The sequence below is a fragment of the Elephantulus edwardii genome, unplaced genomic scaffold, assembly GCF_000299155.1.
Source record: "Elephantulus edwardii isolate Elephantulus edwardi_28Jun2011 unplaced genomic scaffold, EleEdw1.0 scaffold00018, whole genome shotgun sequence".
In the NCBI taxonomy this organism is placed as follows: domain Eukaryota; kingdom Metazoa; phylum Chordata; class Mammalia; order Macroscelidea; family Macroscelididae; genus Elephantulus; species Elephantulus edwardii.
This window is the reverse complement of record NW_006399768.1, coordinates 20753916-20776411: the sequence shown is the minus strand read 5'-3', so window position 1 is coordinate 20776411 and position 22496 is coordinate 20753916.

Sequence of the window (22496 nt, the reverse complement as noted above, 5' to 3'; positions counted from 1 at the left end):
AAGAGTTGATGCCTGTGAGTTGTGGTGCTGGAGAAGAGTTGAACATACCATGGAGAGTCTAGAGAACAAACATCTATCCTGGAGAGGGTGAAACCAAGAAGCTCTATCTCACACACTTTGGACATGTTGTCAGGAGGGACCAGTCCTTGGAAAAGGACATCATATGTGGAAGGGTGGAGGGACAGCACAAGAAAGGAAGATCATGGATGAGAATGATTGACAGTAACTAGAGCAATGGGGTAGGTGTGTCAGAGACATGAGATTGGCTCAAGATAGGGCAGGGTTCAGAACTGTTGTGCGTAGGGTCTCTCTGAATCACAGGTGACTTAATGGCCCATAACAAAAACACAACTAACATAAAGGTTGGCAGTTTAAACCCACCCACTGACACTGAGCAGCAAAGGCCTGGCAATCTTTTTTTGTTAAGATCTCAGCCAAGAAAATTATGCTCCTGCTCTTTAATACACTGGGCCATCATGACTTAGAATAAACTGACACAACTGGTATGGCTTTGAGTTTATTCCTATGTGACCTCATGTTAACTGATACCATCTCTAAAGGCCATATTTCCAAGCAAAGTTGCATTCACAGGGAGGGGCTCACTGTTGGTGTAGTCTGTAGGAACTTGTACCAAAGGCTGTACCCCTCTGATGGTTTGAATCCACTAGCAGCTCTGAGGGAGGACGGTGGACAGTTTCCTCCTGTGCTATTTAATAGCATCAAATACCCAATGGAGGGTCAGCTGTAGGTGAGCTCTGATTCACTGACAGTGAGTGAGGAGCTAGGAGTTAGATGAAGAGGCAACTTTTCAAACAGAGTAAGAGGTTACCACCTGCTTTAAAATCAGGAAAGGTGTGCTTCCAGGTTGTATCTTTTCACCATAATTATTCAGTCTGTATGCTAAGAAAATAAAGAAACTGGACTCTATGAAGACGAATGCAGCAACAGGACTGGAGGTAAGACCCATTAACCACTGGTAGTATGCAGATGACAAAACTTTGCTGAAAGTGAAGAGGACTTGAAAGTACTTGCAATGGAGCAATACAAAGATAAGCACTTAAAGAACTTGATTCAGTCTCTCCCCAACTCCAAGGACATGGTGGAGGGGACCTGGGGGAGGGTTTGTAAAACAATGAAAGAATCTTTTCTTTTACTTTTCCATAATTTTTGGACTCATGTACTTATAACTTGTTAGTCAAATTTGTGTCTTCTAGGTTGCAACACCCCCATGATACATCTTCAAGGATATGAACATGTACGGCCAAGCACAATCAATAAGAGTGCATCTAAATTCCAAAATCAATCTCCATAATAGTCTATGTGTTTCTTCACTCTGAAACCCACAGCATCCCTTTTCAGCAGGAAGTAGCTAAGAGAATACGCCATCCCCTTTTCCTTATGACTCAGGGTGAAGTCTCTCTCAGGGAGGAGTGATAGGGAATGGCAAAGGACACACTGACAAAGAAGATTAATCAGAACTGGCTTTGACAAGCACTGTGGCATTTGGACAAGAACAAACTGGGAGGAGGGTAGAGAGAATAGTGCAACAATGAATGAGTGGAAGCCCAAAATCTCTATAAATGTTTATGAAAATTAATAAAATATAATTATAGGGGAAAAAATAACAAAAAAAAAAAGAACTTGATTCAGCTTCTCTCTGAGGTCAGCAAAATCCTTTGCCCCCTTAACACTTAGCAATCCAGCCCAATGGTTAAGCATTAGGCGTAACTTGTAGATGGAGATCAAGGGCTACCTCTGAAGTCTAGATTATACATCAGCATAAAAAATTAAAAACCATAAGAACTGAAGCAATACACAGCATCATGACAAGCAAAGATTAGAACTGTGAAGTATTTCATTCAAATTGTATCTGCAATCAATGTCCATTGCAAGAGCATCTGAGATATAAAGTGGTATATTGCACTGAGCAAATCAGCTGCAGAATATCTTCCAGGTGTTAAAAGGCACTTTGAGGACTAGGGAATGAGGACCCAAGCAATATTTTCAATCATGCATGTGAAAGCATGATAATAAATAAGACTCAAAAGGAATTATGGTGTTGGCAAAGAATGTTAAATACACAGATTGCTAGAAGAATGAACAAGTCAGTCTTGGAATTAAAACTAGAATATTTCTTTAAGGGTGGAGAAACTTTTTCTCGTGTATTTTGGGCAGGTTATCAGGAGGGATCCGTCCCTGGAGAACTACATCATATTTGGTAAAACAGAGGTCACCAAAAAAGAAGACCCTCGATGATAGGAATTGATATCGAGACTGCACCAGTGGGTTTAAATAATGCAGCACTTGTGAGGATGTGCAGGATTAGGGCACTGTTCCATACTCTTGAACAGAGTCACTATGATTCTGAGCGGAATCCACCGCATCTAACAAGTATGGATTTCAGTGTACCTTTTTCTGAGGGCACAATTCAATTCCTAACAATCATCTAGAGGTTCCTATGCATCTTTCTGGCTAAGCTCAGATACAGTCTTCTCCATAACGTCTCCCCAGGCCTTCTTCAGCTTGATACGAGCATGCTTTCTCTGAAATTCTGCAGCAGTTCTTGTCAGCAACAATCTCTTTGGCAATGAATCAAGCACTGTTTTATGATATCTCCTTTACTGTCTAGAATTGTTATTGAAACGTTTCATTTAACTTTTCACATTTCTCTCTCCCTGCCCTAAATAGATTGTAAACTGGAGATCATGTATTGTGTCTCGTGTCCTGTGTCCCAGTCGCCTCCCATTCCACCCCATGTGCTTTGCAAATTACCGCATGTGGAGGTGCTTAATATACACGTTTTTAATATTTCCATTGAGAAGTGATGAACCTTATTGCAATTTAATTCAGTGAAGTAGCAGATCAGGAGCCAGCTTCCTAAATTATTTTTTCCCCCCCTGCCCATTTACTTGTGAATGGTTTGCGGGGAAAAAATTGTCAAGTAGAATGTAAGAGGAAGAAATCTTCCTGTTAGCATCAGGGTTAATGGGTACATTTATCTTGGAGAGAGAAAGGAGATTACTATTTAAATGTCTTATTTTTAACTTCTGTGTTTCAGTTAAAGCATTCTTATATATGGGTTTGAATTAGGAATTTGGCAATAATATACACTGTTGGCAGAAAACCCAGAGAAGATGTTTCCATTTAGATCCATCTGATTAGAAGAGGTCTTAACCTTGTCAGGTCTTAAATCACAGTGGAATGCTTACTGTTGTAGGAGTTCTTTATTTTCTTTTTGTTGATGAAAATGGGGAGATCCTTAATATTGCTAAAAATGCCATTTGTGCAGGTTTTAAATGGACATTTTTGTCCGAGTACTGGTCCCTCTGCAGAGGGGTGGGTGGTGTGCAGTTTATTCTCCCGCCTTTTCCCTATTTCTTCCCGAGTGAGCAGGTATCGGTTGTGTGTGAAGCTATAAGTAACAGATACCTGACTCTCCCTTGTTTTAACAGGTAGTCATGCATTTTCCCTCACATAATAAGAAATACGGAGGTAAGTGCTGACTGAAGTTGATTCAGCTGCTCCGTGATGTCAGTTAAGCTTTCCCCCTTGATTCTCACTTGGTGATATTGCTCAGTGGTTATGCACTTGGCTGCTGACTGAAAGGGTGGTGATAGAACCCAACAGCCACTCCTCAGGAGAAAGATGAGACAGTCAGCTTCCTTAAAGAAACCCTGTAGGCAGTTTCACATGCCGTATAGGGCTGCTGTGAGTCAGAACTGGCAGCTGTGGGCTGCTTCTAGCATTGTTTCCACGCTTTTTTTGTCCTGGTAACTGTGGTAACTCCACGTGCCACGATCATATTAAATGAGAGAAGGAGATGGGGTGGGGCTTTGCATGCAGAACAGTGAGTGTTCTCTCTTGCACATCCATTACTTTAGCAACAAGGCAAACCTTTTCTAGAAGTCCTTGGCAAATAGTTGTTTGTGTCTCATTGATTATAACATGGCATGGCCATTCCTAGCTGCAAGAGAAGCTGGACTAATACTTGGCATTCCAGGTTCTGAAGCAGAAACTGCAAAGGCAGAAGGAGTCAGGGGTTCTATAGCCAGTTGGTCATATTGTCTGCCACACACTGCTTGAATAAAAATTTGCATCATTGTCTAATTATGTAACTTTTACTAATCTATTTTTTCACGTTGTTGTTGTTGTTATGTGCCGTCGAGTCATTTGTGACTCATAGCGACCCTATGTACAACAGCCCTAAACCCTGCTCTATCCTGTGCCAATCGCACTGTCTCTGACACACCCATCCCGATTACCCCAGTCACTGAATCAATCCACCTCACAGAGGGTCTTCCCCTCCTGCGCTGTCCCTCCACCCTCCCAAGCATGATGTCCCTCTCTAAGGACCTGTCCCTCCTTACAACATGTCCAAAGTATGTCAGATGAAGCCCCAGAATCCTTGCCTCCAAGGAGCAGCCTGGTTTAACCCTCTCCAGGATGAATCTGTTTGTTTTCTTGGCAGTCCATGGAACATTCAAAGTAATTGTACATTGAAAAACAATAACTATTTTACAGAAATGTTGTGACTTTTCTATTGAATTTCAAAGTCCCTTTGTAGAAAATTTTAGTTGGTCAGACTATAAAGGAGCATTACACTCACACACATACACATATATGAACACACACTTACTTCCATCATGAACCATTTGAGGGTTCAAAAGGTCAGCAATTAAAACTAGCAGCTTCTCCAAAGAAGCTAGATGAGGCAGTCTGCTCCTGGTAAGGTCCACAGCCTTGGAAATCCGAAGGAGGGTCACCATGAGTAGCAATCAACTCAGCAGTAGTGGATTTTGAGGGTAAGACTTGAGTTGCAAATTGCATAACTTATCAGGCTGCTAACAAAGAGGTTGGTGGTGTGAATACACCAACCACTCCTTGAAAGAAAGATGGCAGTCTCCTCACATAAAGATTTTACGGCCTCAGAAACCTGATGGAGAGTCACCTGGCGTTGGACTCAACTTGACAATACTAGACTTGGTTTTGGTAAAATGGGTTTGGTATCATGGCCTTGTCCTCCTAAGTGCTTATTTCCTAAGAATAGGGATGTTGTTGTTAATTGCCATCAAGTTGAGCACAACTCATAGCGACCCTATGAACAAAAAGTCTGAAGCCTTTCTATAACTATCATTATTTCTCAAAATTCATCGATTTTCCATATGTTTATTGATGTCAGTAAACTTACTGTTACTCATATCCTTATTTTGTCAGTTGACCCAGTAATTTTCTTTATATTTTCAGTAAAGTGCCCAATCTAGAGTCTGGTATTTTATAGTTGTTGATTTGTCTCTTTACACTCTAACCCAAATCATTCTCCCAGAGGTGCAGCTTTCTCCTGCTTCCATATGCAAAAACTCCTTGGAATTAGCAATTTACCAACTTTTTGGTTTCAGGTCCCCTTTAAACTCTTAAAATCTTTTGAGTGTCCCAAAGAGCTTTTGTTTATGTAAGTTATATCTATCAGTATTTACCATATTAGAAATTAAGACTAAGAAAAATAAACATATTGGTGAGCTCTGGTGGCCTAGTGGCAAGAAGCTACACTGCAATCCCAGAGATGTGCGATTCAAATCCACCAGATGCTCTACTGAAGAAGGAGGAACAATTGCCTCCTGTACCAGTCAGATCCGATTTGACGGTACACACATAAAAAATAATAAAAAAAAGAAATATAAACATATTTTGATTATGTTTAAAATAACAACAAAAGGCCCTTCATACATTTTTGTTGTTAGGTACTATAGAGTTGAGTATGATTTATTATGGCCCCACAACCAACCAACTTGAACCTTGCCCTGTCCTGTGCCAACTTCATCATCTCTGACACACTCGAGCCCCTTATTGCAGTCACCATGTCAGTCCATCTCATTGGGGAGCTTCCTATCCTTTGCTGACCATCTTTTAAACCATGATGTCCCTTTGCAAGGAATAGCCGTCTAGGTATATGCCCAAAGTATGAGAAATGAAGCTTCACCATCTTTGCCTCCAAGAAGCACTCTAGCTGCACTTTTTCCAAGACACACTGGTTTGTTCTCTTGGCAGTTCATGCCATATTCAGTGCTCTTCTCTAATACCACAACTCAAAGGCATCTGTAATTCTGTCATCCTTATTCATTAGTATAAATAAAAATAGCATTTCATATAATTGCTTTTCCAAAACAACAAAATTATTTCGTGAAGAGTGGTACTTTTAGTTAGGGAGCTCTCGTGGCCTAGTGGCTAGGGGGTTGCACTGTCAGCTCAAAGGTAGTAATTAGAATCTGTCACCTGCTTAGCCAGAAAAGATGGGCAATATCCTCCTACCCTGTTCATAGCTTCTGAAAACTCACTAGGCGGTCAGCTATGAATCAGTTCCAACTCAACGGCAATGAGTTGAAGGTGTTTTGTTGGTTGGGTGGTTGGTTTTGTTTTACTTTACAGTTTTGTAACTCTGAAGTTAGATTTCATTGAAAACAGCTAGATTCTCATCTCTATTGTTATATTCTATCAGTTGCAATATATTGTAGTTGAAATATATGGAAAAAGCCAACTTCACCTAGATGTATATAGTTAGAAAAGGAAGATATTTTTAATAGCCTTTTCAGAAAATTATAGTCTTCATTGAGAACATGTTCTAATTTGATAAATGATTATTTCTTAATGGTTAGTTGTAATGTGGAATCTGAAACCATATCAGTGAACATGTCAAACTATCTGAAATGAAAATCCATTGTACTTTGTTCTTTTAATTATGTAGAATATTATAACATTATGCACAGGTACTGATCATTTGGAAAATAGTTGTTTTTTGAATTATACAGATTTCCCAAACATTGATCTATGATATCCCAAAGTCACTTTTATAACTATCACCACCAAACTCTCAAAAATCTTCTAAGATTTAGGAAATTATTGAGCTCAGCACAAAATACAAGTTTTGCAAAAGTCTAATTTTCTCTTGAGAAAAGTTGATTTTTACCATTTTATTACTTCATGTCCCTTGAAGTGATGTTGTTGTTAGGTGCCATTGAGTCTCATTAACTTTGATGCATAGTGGTCCCATGTACCTTAGATGGAAACTTTTCACAATAGATCCCATGTGCAATAGGTGGAAAACATCCTCATAATCTTTGGTGGGGTCAAGCCCAATTATTACAGTGACTGCGTCAATCCGTATGAGGGTTTCCTTTCTTTCACTGAACTGCTTTTCCAAGTGTGATGTCCTTTTTCCAGAATTGGTCCTGCTTGATAACATGCCCAAAGTTTATGAAATAGTCATCTTTGCCTCTAAGGAACACCCTGGTTGCATGTCTTCCAAGGCAAATTTGTTTGTTCTTTTGACAGTCCATGGCATGCTGTTGTTGTTGTTGTTATGTGCTGTTGAGTTGCCTGTGACTCATAGTGACCCTATGTATAACAGCCCTAAACCCTGCTCTATCCTGTGCCAATCTTATTGTCTCTAACACATCCATCCTCATGACCCCAGTCACTAAATCAAGAGGGTCTTTCTCTCCTGCACTGTCCCTCCTATTTGCCCATGTCACAATTCAAATACATCAATTCTTATTCATTATCCAGCTTTCACATGCATGTGAAGCAACTGAAAATGCTAGTTTAGATCAGTTCCACCTTAGTCTTTAAACTTCCTTGCCCTTTAACAAGTCTGTCTTAGAGGAAGTGAAACCATGGTGCTTCTTAGAGACATATATGGTAAAACTTCATCTCACATACACTGGGCATATTGTCAAGAAGGACCAGTTAATAGAAAAAGACGTCATACTGGGTAGGAAAGATAAAGGGTCAGAGAGAGAGAGAAAGCAACCCTTATTAAACACTGGCCTGACCCTTGTTCTATCTTCTGCTGTCATCACTGTCTCTGACATGTTCAAGTCCATTGTTAATGTCAATGTGTCAGTTGATCTCATTGAGGACCTTCCTCTCTTTCTCTGACCTTCCTGGTTTCCCAGTATGCTATCTTTTCCCAAGGACAGGCCCTTCCTGACAAAATGTCCGAAGTCTATGAGATGAAATTTCACCATCTTTGCCTCTAAGGAACAACCTGGTTATACTTCCTTCAAGACAGACTTGTTTGTAAAGGTCATCCATTGGATATTCAGCACTCTTCTCCAATTCACAATTCAGACATTGATTCTTACTCATAGTCCAATTATCAGATACAGAGGAAACAAATGAAAATACCAAGGCTTGGATTAGGTGCACCTTAGTCTTTAAACTGGCATCCTTGCTCTTCAGCACTTTGGCAAGGTCCTTGATAGCAGATTTTCCCAATGATTTCTTGACTTTTTGGTTTCTTGACTACATGGATGTTGATTGTGGATCCAAGTAAAGTGAAATTATTGACAACATCAATTTTTTTTCTCCATTTATCATGATCTTGCCTATTGGTCCAGTGGTGAGGATTTTTGTTTTCTTGGTCTCAAGATAGAATCCATATTAAGGCTATAATTCTTGACAACAGATTGTTGTTGTTCTTATTTGTTATGTAACTGTAGATAGGTATCTTTTATTTATTTTTTTAAGCATTTGTCTGTCTTTCAAGTAGAATGGTGATCCAGGCAGCTATTGAGCTTGCAGCTCAAATAATTATTCCTTGGGTAATCCTTTTATGTTGGTATACAGCAGAAGTGCTTTATGTATCTGTCCTACTTCATCCCACAGAATGCCAAACAGATTTGTACTCATGGGTCACACTACCACTGTGTACAAATGTGTACCATTAATACTTTTTATTGCTTAATCAGATAGAATTAAGCCAAAATAACTGTTTTTCTTTGTCTAGTGGGTATGGTGGGCACAGCAGTACATGTTGGTGCTGTTGTTAAGGTGTCAGAAATTTTACCCACAACTGCACTAGTCCTTTCAGAGCAAATATTAACAGAATGAAAGAGGTAAGTACCATCTTAATTGATGATGGGAAAATTCCCTGGGTAGTGAAGAGGGTAAAATATCAAATACTAACTGAAAGACTGGTGTTTCAACCCTACCCTTGCCGTAGATAATTGGATGGCTCCAGTCTGAAAAGCAGTTTGGAAATGTACATAGTCAGTAGGCTTTGCCTCTGTTTGGCATTTCTTGGCTTTGGCCATGTTGCTGGAGATTTTTTTTTTTTAATGTTTTAATTTAAAAAAAAGAATGGATCATTTTCTTCCCACTTATAATTTTATCTCATCATAGTGACTATGCAAGATATGATTAATATATCTCTTTAAAAGGGGGGAAAAGATGAACTCTTGAGATGTATTTATAGGCTATCTTGGTTTGCTGCAGTTGAACAAATGAAATAATCTCCTGTGGTTTCACAAATCAGAATATCCCAGACGTTCCTATTATTTAATGTCCTTGTGTTGAAATGTTAATAAGAAGCGGGTTTTCGCTGCCCGGTAGCCCTTGAGCGCTTCTCTCCGCACGTTTAGTGCCTTTTGCCTCCACTGCATCCCCGGAACCGACTCGGTCATGAGTCGGGCGCCGTCCATTCGGGCATGCCCTGGTACGAACGAGATGGCTTTGATGCTGAAGCCATGCAGCGGCCAGGCACTGCTGCTGCTTTGAAAAGTATGACAGAAGCCTTGATGGACAGGGGAGCCATAGTGAGAAACTTGGAAAACCTGGGTGAACGACCACTTCCTTACAAGATGGCCTCTCACTGAAGCACACGTGAGGAGGGGTTGGTACAATAGGCTTCACTAGACTTAGCTGCAACTCAAAATTTCTCCTCCAGCCCCTGAGTAAATGCTGATGGTCTTGTGGAGAGTGGATTAAGAGTGTGAGATAAGTTCTCAATTCCAATTAAGAAGCAGAGGAAAATTTAAACTGTCTCCTTCAAAGTTTATCACGACCACCACCATGAAGACAGCAAACCAAAGGACAAAGACTTTGCCCTGCTGTGTTGCTCTGTGTAGTCCAGTTCACATACGGTTTACAGGCTTGGCGTGGGGTACTACTACTAATAAGTAAATAAAAAGTTGGACACTTAAAAAATGTTAATAAGAAAAAATGCAATTGGGTCAACTGGCAACAATATATTCCAAGAGGATGAAATGTTTAGCTATAGTCCATCGGCCACTAAGGTATATTTCAGGAAAGGTGGGATCTGAGTTCTATTTAGAACATTTTCCACAAACGATGGCTTCTGCTTTCTAGCTCCCTTTATTTCCACTGATTGGCTGATGTTGTTAGGTGTCATCAAGTCAAGCATGACCCATAGTAACCTATAAACATCAGATCGGAACCCTGCGCCATCCTCACAATCTCTGACACACTTGAACCCACACTTGAGTCATTGCAAGACACTGTCTCAATCCACCTGTTTGCCCTCCCTCCACCTTCCCAAGCATGATACACAAAGTATGTGAGACGAAGTTTATCATCTCTGCCTCCAAGGAGCACTCTGGCTGCACCCTCTCCAAGAAATACCTGTTTGTTCTTTTGGCAATCCACAGAATATTCAGTACTTCTCTCCAACCGAACTCAAAAGCATCGATTCTTTTTCTGTCATCCTTTATTATCCAGCTCTCAGATGCATAGCAAGTGATGGAAAAGACCTTAGTCAGGTACAACTTAGTCCCCAGATTGACATCATTGCTTCTCAATAATTTGGAGAGGTCCTTGACCGCTGCAATATCTGAAGGTCTTCTGATCTCCTGACTGCTTGTAATTAGTGTATTGATTGTGGATCCAAGTAAGATGAAGTCGTTGAGAGTTTCCATTTTTCTCTATCTCTCGTGATAATAGTTTTCATTCTAACCCAGGTTGAAGATGATAGCCATCTTTGCTGTAGAGACAGAGGTTTTAATTCTTTGTGGCAGCCCCTAGAAGAGGTGGTAATCACACTTGAGCAACACGTGTAGGCACTGAATAGCTCGGCTGGTTAGAGCAAGGACTGATGAGGCTGAGGTCCCAATACACTTGCCGGTAGCCCAGGTAGCCCAGCACCTTCCCAGTCCAGGAAGGGGGCCAGGAGTGCAGGCAGCAGTCAGCAAACAAAATAAAACCTGGTTCTCTAATGTACCACCCTCTGTGATCACGCTCTAGAATACCAGACATGATTATTTAAACGTAATTTGTTAGCCATTTGGTGGTTAATTTAAATAAATCTAATGATTTATTAGCATTTTTATAATAAGCAACATTTAATATCTATTAATGAGAGTTCAAATGGATCAGCTATTTAATTTCTTAATAAAATGAATCAGCAAAGTGTTACTTACAGGGAACTCCATACTGTGCACATGTTTACTGCCTGTTTTGTGACCTTGATTCTTGGCTTAGAGGAGCTGGAAGTGGAGGCAAGCAGATTGCAGCCCTTCTGCCCACAGCTCTGGGGCACGGGGCCTTTCAGCCCCATGACATAGTCTATTGCCACTATTTCCCTACTGAAGTGGGTTGGAAGAGCACCTCACTCAAGAAAAGTCAGAGAAAGGTGCAAAACTGGCTTTTAAGCAAAACGTCTGCCTTTTGTATGCTCATATGAATAAATCCAGCCTTATACTTCCTAATATGAGCCTCAGTTGTTTTCCTTGGAAAAAAATTGTAGACAGTAAGGAATTGGCACTACTAACCAAAAGGTAGCACCTCACTGGTGATTCGTACACACCAACTTCTTGGAAGGAAAATTATGGGCAATCTCCTGCGATTTGATTTACAGCCTTGGATACCATCTGGAGAATCAGCTCTGAGTTGGTTCCCATTTGATGTCAAGGCATACCTGGGAGGAAGGTTACCTAAATGCAGTTCCAGCTTCTGGAATTCAGAGGAAAAAAGGGTGTTGGTTGATCAGTAGTGGATTAAAAGTTGGGCTGCTTATAACGCTTTCTCATAAAGTTGCAAATAGAAATATCATTTGACCCAGCAATTCCACGACTGGGAATATACCCCAAATAAATCAGAACTGCCACCCAAACAGATATATGCACACTTATGTTTATTTCTGTGCTGTTCACAATAGCAAAGAGTTGGAAGCAACCCAAGTGCCCATCAGCAAATGAATGAATAGAAAGCGCTAGTATATTCACACAATGGAATACTATGCAGCACTGAAAAAGGAACTCATAAAATATTATCTAAATGGGTGACCCTAGAGGACCTTATGCTGAGTGAAATATCTTAGTCAAGAAAGGACAAATGCTACATAATGCCATTGTTATAAAACAGGACTGGCATGGAGGTTAGGGAGAAATTAAGACAAGAGGGGATAAATAATGTACACTGCATTGCAACAGATGAGGGAAAGAACTGTTTAAAGGAAATACATGATTAGGCATTATTTGCATGACAACAATCCAGAATAAGAGTTGCATAGCAAAATGGACTGAAAGCAGGGGGTGGGGTGCAATAATGAAATAATTTTTTTTTTCAAAGAGAAAAGCAAAGTAAGGGGATGGGAAGGGAGAAAAATGAATGCATGGAAATCCAAGTTCTCTATAAAATTTCATTAAAATATCAATTAAATTTTTTTTTTCTTCAAAAAACAGTTGGACTGCTGAGATGGTGGCTGGAACCCACCGACACTCCATAGCAGGTGAGGAGGTCTGCTCTTTAGGGATTTATCACCTAGGAAACCCTACAGGGCACTTAGTTCGACTCTGGGTTATAGGGGTTGCTGTGAGTCAATCACCTTGACCCCAATGAGTTTGTGGGGGGTTTTGTTGTTTTGACCAGCATTGATTGTCACATGTTGTTCTTAGCTGCCACTAACGTGGCTCCAACTCATGATGACAGAACACAATATTATATATAACAGAACACAGAATTGCCCAGAGCAATGGTTCAAACCTACCCAGAGGTGCCTTGAAAGTTTAGTGATCTGCTTCTGAAAAACCAACCATTGAAAATTCCCATGGAGCACAGTTTTGCACTAAAGTATATGGTGTTGGTTATTTATTATTTTTTATATATTGTGGCAGAACTCTTTCCTGCCATGCATTCTACATACACACACCCAAATCTGGGAGTTGTTTATCAAACAGCAACCATACTTTGATTTAAAAATAGCATTGCAAATTCTCACTGAGCAATAGGTGCTTGGGCCCAGAGAGGATTAAACATGAACAGTTGCACATCTCCTATTTCAAAACACCTTGGCTTTACAGATCATCTTTTGGCCTCAGCAGCACAGGGTGGGGAGTGGGGAGGAAAGAGTGAGCTGTCAGCAAAACCAATACCACTGCTGAGTCCGAGCAGTGCAGGCAGTGGCCCGGGATATGAGCTCCCAGCTCCCTGTGTCTGCAGCAGGAGATGCCACTTTGAAAAGCCAGCTTTGATCAAAAGAGGCAAGGCTGCGGCTCCTCCAGGGAGGGGCAAAATGCTGCCTTGGAAACACGGTGTAATTGATTCAAGGATTCAGTTTTTGCCACAGTGGTGGTGGAAGTGAACTTGGTGCTTCAGAACTCTTGAGGTGCTCTGGCCAATTAGGAAACCAGCTGGAGCCTCTTGGCTCAGGCAGCCATGTTACCTGCTGTCTGATGTTTTGCCAGCTTGCTTTAGAGCAATCACTCTGCTAAACGGGGATGCTATTTCAATTTAGTCTCTTGCTCAGTCAGGACTCTTATGAGGCTCATTGTCTGGGAGTGGGCTTCCTGCCTGTGATTGCTCTCTTCTGCCTGTCCTCTCTTGGACACAGCCACGACATTGCTCTCTGGCCAAGTGAGTTGTTAGTGTCCCTTGGCTGCGGGTTGGCAGATCTCTCCTCTCAAAGGACCAGCAGTGAGATTTGCAGGGGAGGATCTCAGGCTCTTTAATGCAAACAAGTATTTGGAGTCTCGGAGCTTTCTTTACAGGGGTGTCTGTTGGGTGTGCAGCCCCATACAGTTGTCATTGGAGAGTATGACGTTTGGAGTTATCTAGTCTTGCACCTTTATGTTGACGGTAAAGGGGCGTGGCCAGGCTTGTGCAGCTTTTAGAGAGCAAAACTGAAAACTCAGCCTTCCCAACACTGAGGCCAGTGCCCTGGATAATGGGAAGGGCAATGGCTCCAGACTGGGTCTTGGAGCTGATGCAGGCATGTGACTATCATGAACTGACACAGTGACTGCAGCAATGGGCTCTAGTATATCAGAGATGATGATGATGATGGCACAGGCTAGGACAGGGTTCAGATCTATTCATAGGGTTGCTATGAGTTGTACTCACCTCTATGGAATCTAACAACAGGGAGCTCTAAAGAAGCTTGGTGTCTTAAAAGAGTAAAGAGGTAAACAGTTGCTCGGCCAATCCAAAGGTGTTTGGTTCAAATCCACCAGCTGCTCCACAGAAGGATGATGGGCAATCTCTTCCCATCCCATTCACTACCTCTAAAAACACATTAGATAGTCAGCTATGAGTCAGTTCTGACTTGATGGCACATAACAAAGGAACCTTGGTGGCATAGTCCATAAAGGATTGTATGGCTAACCCAAAGTCTTCTCATGATTTGAATCCACCAGTGTGGCTCTGAGGGAGAAAGATACCCAGTTTCCTCTGCAATTCACAGCCTCAGAAACCCAGCAGAGGGTCAGCTATGAGTCAGAACCAACTTAAGGGCAGTGAATTTGAGATGGTTTTGTTTTTGTCTTTCCCCTCCCTCCCTCCTTTGATGTTCTGGTTTTGCTGGGTTCCATTTAGTTTATTCCTTCCCTGATCCTTATCTTTTCCCTTTCCTGCTTGGGAAACTTTCTCCTCTAGTTCATCCCATACCATAGTTAGCTCTTTCACATCTCCAGCACTTAGCTTAAATCTTAGTTCTCAGAGAGAGGCCATCCCTGCCCTGCTCTGATTATCTGCCCTCCCAGCACAATTCCTCTGTCATCCAGTTACAAATCTGTCTCCTGGTTCTTTCTTTCCATTCATAATTATTTTGTCTAAAAGCGTTCTGTAATTGCCTTAGTTAGTGCCGCTGTAACAGAAATCCAAGTGGGTAGCACTACAGAACAGAAATGTACGCTCCTGGGTTTAGTAGTTACAAGGAGTGGGAGGGGAAGGGCATCTCTTGCTTCTTTTCCCTGACCATCTTCATGTCCTTGCTTTTCAATCTAGTTTGCTGTTTTTATAACACAGAAATTATTAGATTTAAGACATGTCCTACACTGATATGCTTTATTAACATAACAAAATTATTTCTAAATGGAATTATACCTACAAATATAACCCCTTGCCATTAAGTCAGATTTGGACTCATAACCACCCTATAGGACAGAGTAGTACTACCCCATAGGGCATTCAGGGCTAGAAATCTTTACAGAAATAGTCAGAGGTGGGTGCCAAACAATGACCTTTCAATTAACGGCTGAAGCAATCACTGAGCCACTACTTTTTCTACAGGCACGTCCTTCCTTGGTATATTTAGGCATGCATTGAAACAGATGAGGGACAGAACTGTTTGAAAGCGATATATGATTGGGAATTATGGTTATGACCAGAATGAAGAGTCCAGAATGAAGGTTGCATAGTGGAGTGTACTCAGGACGGGGTGGGGGGGATTCTATACCATTGTAAATGTTCATTAAAATTAATTTTTAAAACTAAAAATAAAATAAAAAAAAATTCTGTGAGCAACATAATGAAACACTGCCTTGTCCTGAGCCATCCTTAAAATCATTGCTATGTTTGAGCTCATTGTTACAGGCACTATGTCAATTCATCTTAATGAGGTTCTACCTCTCTTTTGCTGACCTTATCTTGGGTGGGATAAAAATCCTCACCACTGGACTAATAAACAACATTATGGTAGATGGAGAAAAGACTGAAGTTGTCAACAATTTCACTTTACTTGGATCAACAATCAACACCCATAATAACATGCAACAAAAGGTGTGTTGCATTTGGGAAAATAGGCTGTCAAGCACCAAACTTTTAAAGAGTAGCGATGCCAGTTTAAAGATTAAGGTGAGCCTGATCCAAGTTGTGGTCTTTTCAATTACTTCCTGTGCATTTTAAAGTTGGACAATGAAAAAGGATGACAGAAAAGGAATCAATGCCTTTGAATTGTGGTATGATGAGTTGGAGATGAGTATTGAATATCCATTCCACAGACTACCAAGAGAACAAACAAGTTTGTCTTAGAGGAAGTGCAACCAGGGTATATATTCCTTAAAAGGCAAGGATAGTGAAACTCTATCTCACTTACTTTTGGCATGTTGTCAAGAGGGATAAGTCCTTGCAGGGGTGGGGGAGAACACTATTGTGGGGAAAATAGAGGGTCAGAGAAAGAGAGAAAGACTCTCATTCAACAAGATGGATTGATTCAGTAACTATAAAAATGGGCTCAGACATGGTGTGGATTGTGGAGGATACAGTAGAGTTCATAGGCTTGCTATGAGTCAGAGTCGACTCAATGGTACCTAATATTAATGGCATCCAATATATTAACAGGACAAGTCTGATGGGACTTCTGGAGGCCTAGAGGATAAGGAGTTACACTGCGAACACAAAGACAGCCAGCTCTAATCTACCAGCTGTTCCTCAGGAGAAAAGTGAGCAATCTTCTCCTGTGTAATTTACAACTTCAGAACACTATCTGGAGGTTTCAACTCAATGGTTCTGATTTGACAGCAATGATATTCTGTTGAGGTAGTGGGTTACATACTGGCAATTCGAATTCATTAACCTTTTTGAGGGAGAAAGATAAGTCAGTTTGCTCCATTTAAGATTTACACCTTTGGAAACCCACTGGAAGATGCCATGAATCAAAATTTACTTCATGGCAATTGATTTGGATTTTGGGGTATACTTTATCAAGCATGAAGTCTTTCTCCAGGTACTGGTGCTATCTGATAACATTTTAAGTTTCTCAACCTTCCTTCAGTTCTGGCAGTGTTTCTTCTAAGGCAGATTTGCTTGTTTTCTGGCATCCCATGGTATCAACACCACGACACAGTTCTTTGGTTGCTCTTATTTGATACAGCTTTTTTGTCTTCTTCTTTGAAAATACCATGGCTTGGATCAGGCGCACCTTCATTCTCAAAGTGACCTACTTGCTTTAAACACTGTGAAGAGGTCCTGAGCAGCACATTCACAGAGCAATACAATGCTGTCTTGTCTTTTGCTGAGTCCAAGCAAAATGAACTCCCTTTCTCTTTATCACGATATTGCTTATTGATCCAGTTGTTAAGGTTTTTGTTTTCTTATGTTGAATTGTAAGCCATACTAAAGGCTATATAGTCTTGTCTTTTCTTCAGAAAGCACTTCAAGCCCTCTTCATTTTCAGCAAGATAATATTGTCTGCATACTGCACATTGTCAGCGAGTCTTTCTCCAATTTTGATACTGTATTATTCTTTGTATACTCCAACTTCTTGAATTATTTGCTCAGCATACAGATTGAATGACTATGGAGAAAGAATAAAGTTCTGCTGCACGTCTTTCCTGAATTTAAACTTCAAAACATCCCCTTGTTCTGTTAAAAGAACTCTCCCTAAAAGCGATACATGGTGGGTATTATGGTTATGACAAGAGTCCAGAATGAAGGTTGCAGAGTGGAGTGCACTTGGGGTGGGGGGTGGGAGGATTGTATACCATTGAGGGAATTTTTCTTTTACTTTTCAAAGAGAAGAGCAAACTGAGCAGGGATGGGCAGGGAGAAAACTGCAACAATGAATGAATGGAAATCCAAAATCTCTGTAAATGTTCATTAAAATAAATTTTAAAAAAAGAGCTCTCCCCCCTCTTTTTCTTTATGTTATACTGGTTTCTTTACAAAGTTCGAATACATTGTTTTTCACACTGGATCTTTCCCATTTCCTTCACCCACCCACCCTCCACCCATCAAACTGTACAACCCCCAATGCCCCTCCATCCTCACCCCTCTGCTTCCACTCTCCCCCACTTTGGATCCTCATACTCGTTCTACAATAATGGTCTTATATAATATTTGTCTTTATGGAACTGAATTAGTTCACTTAGCATAATGCACTCCAGTCCCTCCCAAGTTAGGTAGTAATTTTCAAAATCATTGCTCTTGCATGCTGTGTAGTATTCCATTGTGTAAACATATTATAATTTCTCAATACATTCACTTGTGGTTGGACATTTGAGCTGTTTCCACGTTCTTGTGAAGGTGTATAATGTTGCTATGAACATTGGTGTACAAGTCTCCATTTATGCCTCAGTTCTCATTCTCTTGGGGTATATTCCAAGCAGTGAAATAGCTGGGTCATGGAATTTCTCTGTTCGGCTTTTTTTTGAGGAATCGCCAAACTACCTTCCGGAGTGATTGCAGATTTTACAGTCCCACCAACAACGTAAAGAGTTCCTATCTTGCCATATCCTCTCCAACATGTATCACTTGCTGTTCTGTTAATCTTTTGCCATTTATGTGAGGTGATATTTCATTGTGATTTTTATTTGTATCTCTTATTGCCAGTGATTTTGAGCATTTCTTCATGTGTCTTTTGGCCATCCAAATATCTTCCTCTGAAAATTCTTTCCATGTCTTTTGCCCATTTTGTATTAGTGCTATCAGTCTTTTTATTGTGGAGGCTCTGTAGGGTTTTGTAAACTTTTGTATGAGACCCTTGTCTGAGGTGGTATTGCCAAATTTTTTTTTTCCTAACTCAGTAGGCTTTCTTTTTACTCTGTTAGAAAATCTTTTTGATGCACACAGGGATTTAATATTTAGCAGGTCCCATTAATCAATTTTCTCCTCTCCAGATTGTGCATTTCTGGCTATATTTGGCAGTCTCTTTATACCATAGACTAGGCTGTATAAGCATGATCCCAGTTTGTCTCTTATAAACTTTATGATTTGGGGCTTTACTCCCAGGTCTCTGATCCACCTAGAGTTGATTTTTGTGTATGGTGTGAGATGTGAATCCTATTTCAGCTTTCTGCAGCTAGCAGTCCAGTTTTGCCTAGACCATTTGTTGAAGAGGTTGTAATTTCCACATTTGATAGGTTTTATTTCCTTGTTGAGTATCAGTTGACCATGGATAGCTGGGTCTATTTCTGGATTCTCAGTTCTGTTCCACTGGTCTATGTACCTGTCAACAACTGCCCTTTCTTGATCTGTGTACAGGTTCCACATAAGCATAATTAAGTTTTCTAAAATTCCCATTATCTTAATGTTATCCAGAATGCATTATATACGCTCCACACATTTAAGTGTTTTTGCTTAGTCGATAAAACACAGATAGACATCTTTCTGGTGTAACTTCAGGCTTTCATTGCTTATGTCAGATGGATTTGCAAGATTTATAACACATCATCTGGAAAGACAATTCATAACAGCAGTTTCCCACATCTGGAAGCCCATTTCCCAAATCTGGGAAATGTTGCCAGCTGAGAGGTAAAGTAGTTGAATTTAGTTTGTCTTATGTCCAACCTATAGAGACAGATTATGATCAGTCCTCAGTGGCATCAGATGTCAACAGTTTGACATCTCAAGCAAGGAGTGACATTGTACAATTCCTAGGAACAGCTTCATTTGGTACACCACAAAGCAGTCCTTAGTACCTCGGGACAGGAGTGATTGTGGTCAGGCCAATCACAGATGAGTCAGGCTGTCAACTTCTGAACACTAGAATTATGTCCTCTTCTGGTATGGGGCAGGAACTGGGGGAACAGCCAAGGTTCGAAGAGTAGGGCAGCCCCACGGTCTTGATCTACAAATGAGAGTAGCCTCTGAGTTGCATGATGCTTGGGCCCAGACAGTGGTAGAAGGAAGGGAGAGGAGTAGAGAGCCTTTGGCTGTCCAGCATCAGTGAACCAGTAAGACGACAAACCCTAAGTAGGCATTCCCAGACAGAGGAGCAAGTAGGGATGCCCAGAGCATGTGATTGGAGTAGGCAGTGGGAGAGCTCTGTCAGCAGCTGATGACCCAGCCCAAAGAATGAACCAGGACCTGGAGAGGGGAACTGCTAAAGCAAGACATGCTCATTATCCTTGAGGGACTAGAAGTCAAGCAAGATATTCAGTTACTGGAGCTAGGATTGGGGAACTTGTTGGGGCTCAGAGCTCCTCATTACTATGTTGAAGGCTAGGTCCAGAGAGAGAGAAAGAGAGAGACTGATTGGTGATTGTGATTCAGCACACAGACACAGGGTGGGACCCAGGAGAATGCTCTCCATGGACCTGATATTCATTAATTGAGTTTGTCATGGTGGCCTAGTGGCAAGAAGTTGTTCTGCAATCCCAAAGACACACAGTTGAAATCCACCAGCTGCTCCATGGGAGAAGGATGGGCAATCTCCTCCTGTATGATTAAGCACCTCTGAAAACCTGCCAGAGGGTCAGGTATGGCTTGGTTCTGACAATGACAAGACTGAGAATCATGGAGAAAAATACTGATCTAAATGAAAAGTAATCTTTTTGCAGTTAATGAACATGTTTGCACTACATTCATTTTGAATGTTGTGTCAGAAGAATATATATCCTATCCCCCTGCCCCCAAATTAACAGTTTTCTGCACTGAGACATAAGAAATAAGTTGTCAGTCAGATCTCCGCTCTAGTCACCTGAGACGTGGCCTCTCACACAGCCCCTCAGTGGACACATCAGTGTGCAAGACCACCTCATAACACCTCCCTCCTCCCAGGGTGCTCCTCAGATGCAAAGATAGTGAAACTTTGTCTCATATACTTTGGGTATGTTGTTAGGAGGGGTAGTTCTTGGAAAATGACCTCATACTTGGAAAGGTGGAGAGTCAGCGAAGAAGGGGGAGACTCACTGTGTAGTGATTGTTACAGTGGGTTCAAGTTTGTCAGAGATGATGCAGATGGCAGAAGAGAGGCCAGGGTTCAGATGCATTGGTCATAGGGTTATTATGAGTCAACTCAGCAACACTAACAACAACAAATACATTTTCACCTAGAGTCTCAGAATGTGAACTTATTTGGAAGTAGGAGAGGGCAGATAAATGAGTTAAAATGAAGATTTACTGAGTTACTGTGGGTGCTTCCATTTGCATGAAATTCTAGTGATGTACTTATCTAAGAATGTCATGTAAAGATTCATAGATACAGAGAGGAGAGTGCACATGACCATGGAGGCAGAGTCTGAAGTCACACACCTATAAGACAATGTTAAGGTTTGCTCACAAGATTAGAAACTAGGAGAGAAAGACAGAACATCTCCCTCCGAGGCTTCAGAAAGAATGGGCGCAGGGTGGGGGTGGGGAGGAATATCTTTATTTCAGTCTTCGGACCTCCGGGCTGTGAGACAATAAAGTTCTGTAGCTTTTAGCACCTAGCTTGTGGTACTTTGTTACAGCAACTCTAGCTGACTAATACACTTCCAATGTCTTTTCAAAGGATCTTGCTATTGTATTGGAATAAAAATCTGAGAGAAAAGGATAGTTTGGTGAAATCCAGCAGAAAGAGTTGATAGTGAAAGAAACAAACTAAGAGTGGGCAGCAGCTTTAAAGTTGAGGAGGAAATGGAAAAGAAAGAGTCTTTAATGCCTGAAACAGACAAAAAAGGAGATTATGCCAAGGAGTCTTAGGCAGAGAGATCTCTTGGCAGCAGCGATTGTGATGGTGGATGCCTGGTGGGACAATGGGGTGGGATGGAACTATCTGAGTGTAGTATAATCCCTGACACCTCTTTAGAAAACAGCCAACCTAGCTCTAGGGAAGTTTCCAGGTTGTGCACAGAGTGCACTTTCTGTTTGTATTTTATCCTAAATGGCCCTTCTTGATGTTAATCTCATTCCTTGCTCTCTCTTCACAGTCTCAGTCTCCTGTGACCCTTTCACTCAACTCTAGAATGCCAAGAAGCACTTCCTCAACTTAAACTCTGTAGCGTTGGGCTTCTTGGACTGTCTCTGAGGAGAACCTTCACTCTTTCAACCACCTCCCTAGGAATTCCCAGTGCAGACACCTCCAGAGAGCACCCAATCCTCTCCCCTGGGTCTCTTAGCCACCATCTGGCCAGAAGTGACTCTCATGGCATAAATATGCTTCTTAGGTGACTGAAACCTGGACCCTATGCTCCAGAGAAATCGAGCCAGAGCGACATTTCTATTATCACTTAGTAATTGGAGTTCTGCAGGTTTGGGATTACCGCTAATGGAAAGCAAATGGGCTAAGAATCAAGAAATAAGCACTTGAACAGCCAGCACCACTCAGTACTAAGCAGAGAGGCTATTATGCCACTTTACGTGGAGAGAGATTATCATTTGTGGAAAGAGTTGCAAAAAAATCTTACCAGGCCATCGAAGTGATGCTCCATCAGGTTTTGGGGTGGCCGTGTCCTGCATAGCTGCGGGGACAGGAAGCCTGGCACAGGCCAGGGCCCAAGCTCTCCTCCTGGGCAGGGGAAAGCCTGGCTTTAGCCTTCCCTGCTGCTCTCCTTCTCTCTGACACGCTGAGACTTCAGAGACTCTCAGTGGACCTCCTAAATGCTTCTCCTTAAACATCCTCCTCAGAGATATGATTTTGGCCTTCTCTCCAACCTTGGTTATGACAGACCTGCAATGGGGCTGCCATGCACGAGGAGCCCAGTGGCTCTTGACTCAAGGAGAGAGAAGTTGCTATAAAGAGTGACGTTTCCCGGGGTTTGCTGACCCCTGGTCTCTAGGTTAATCTT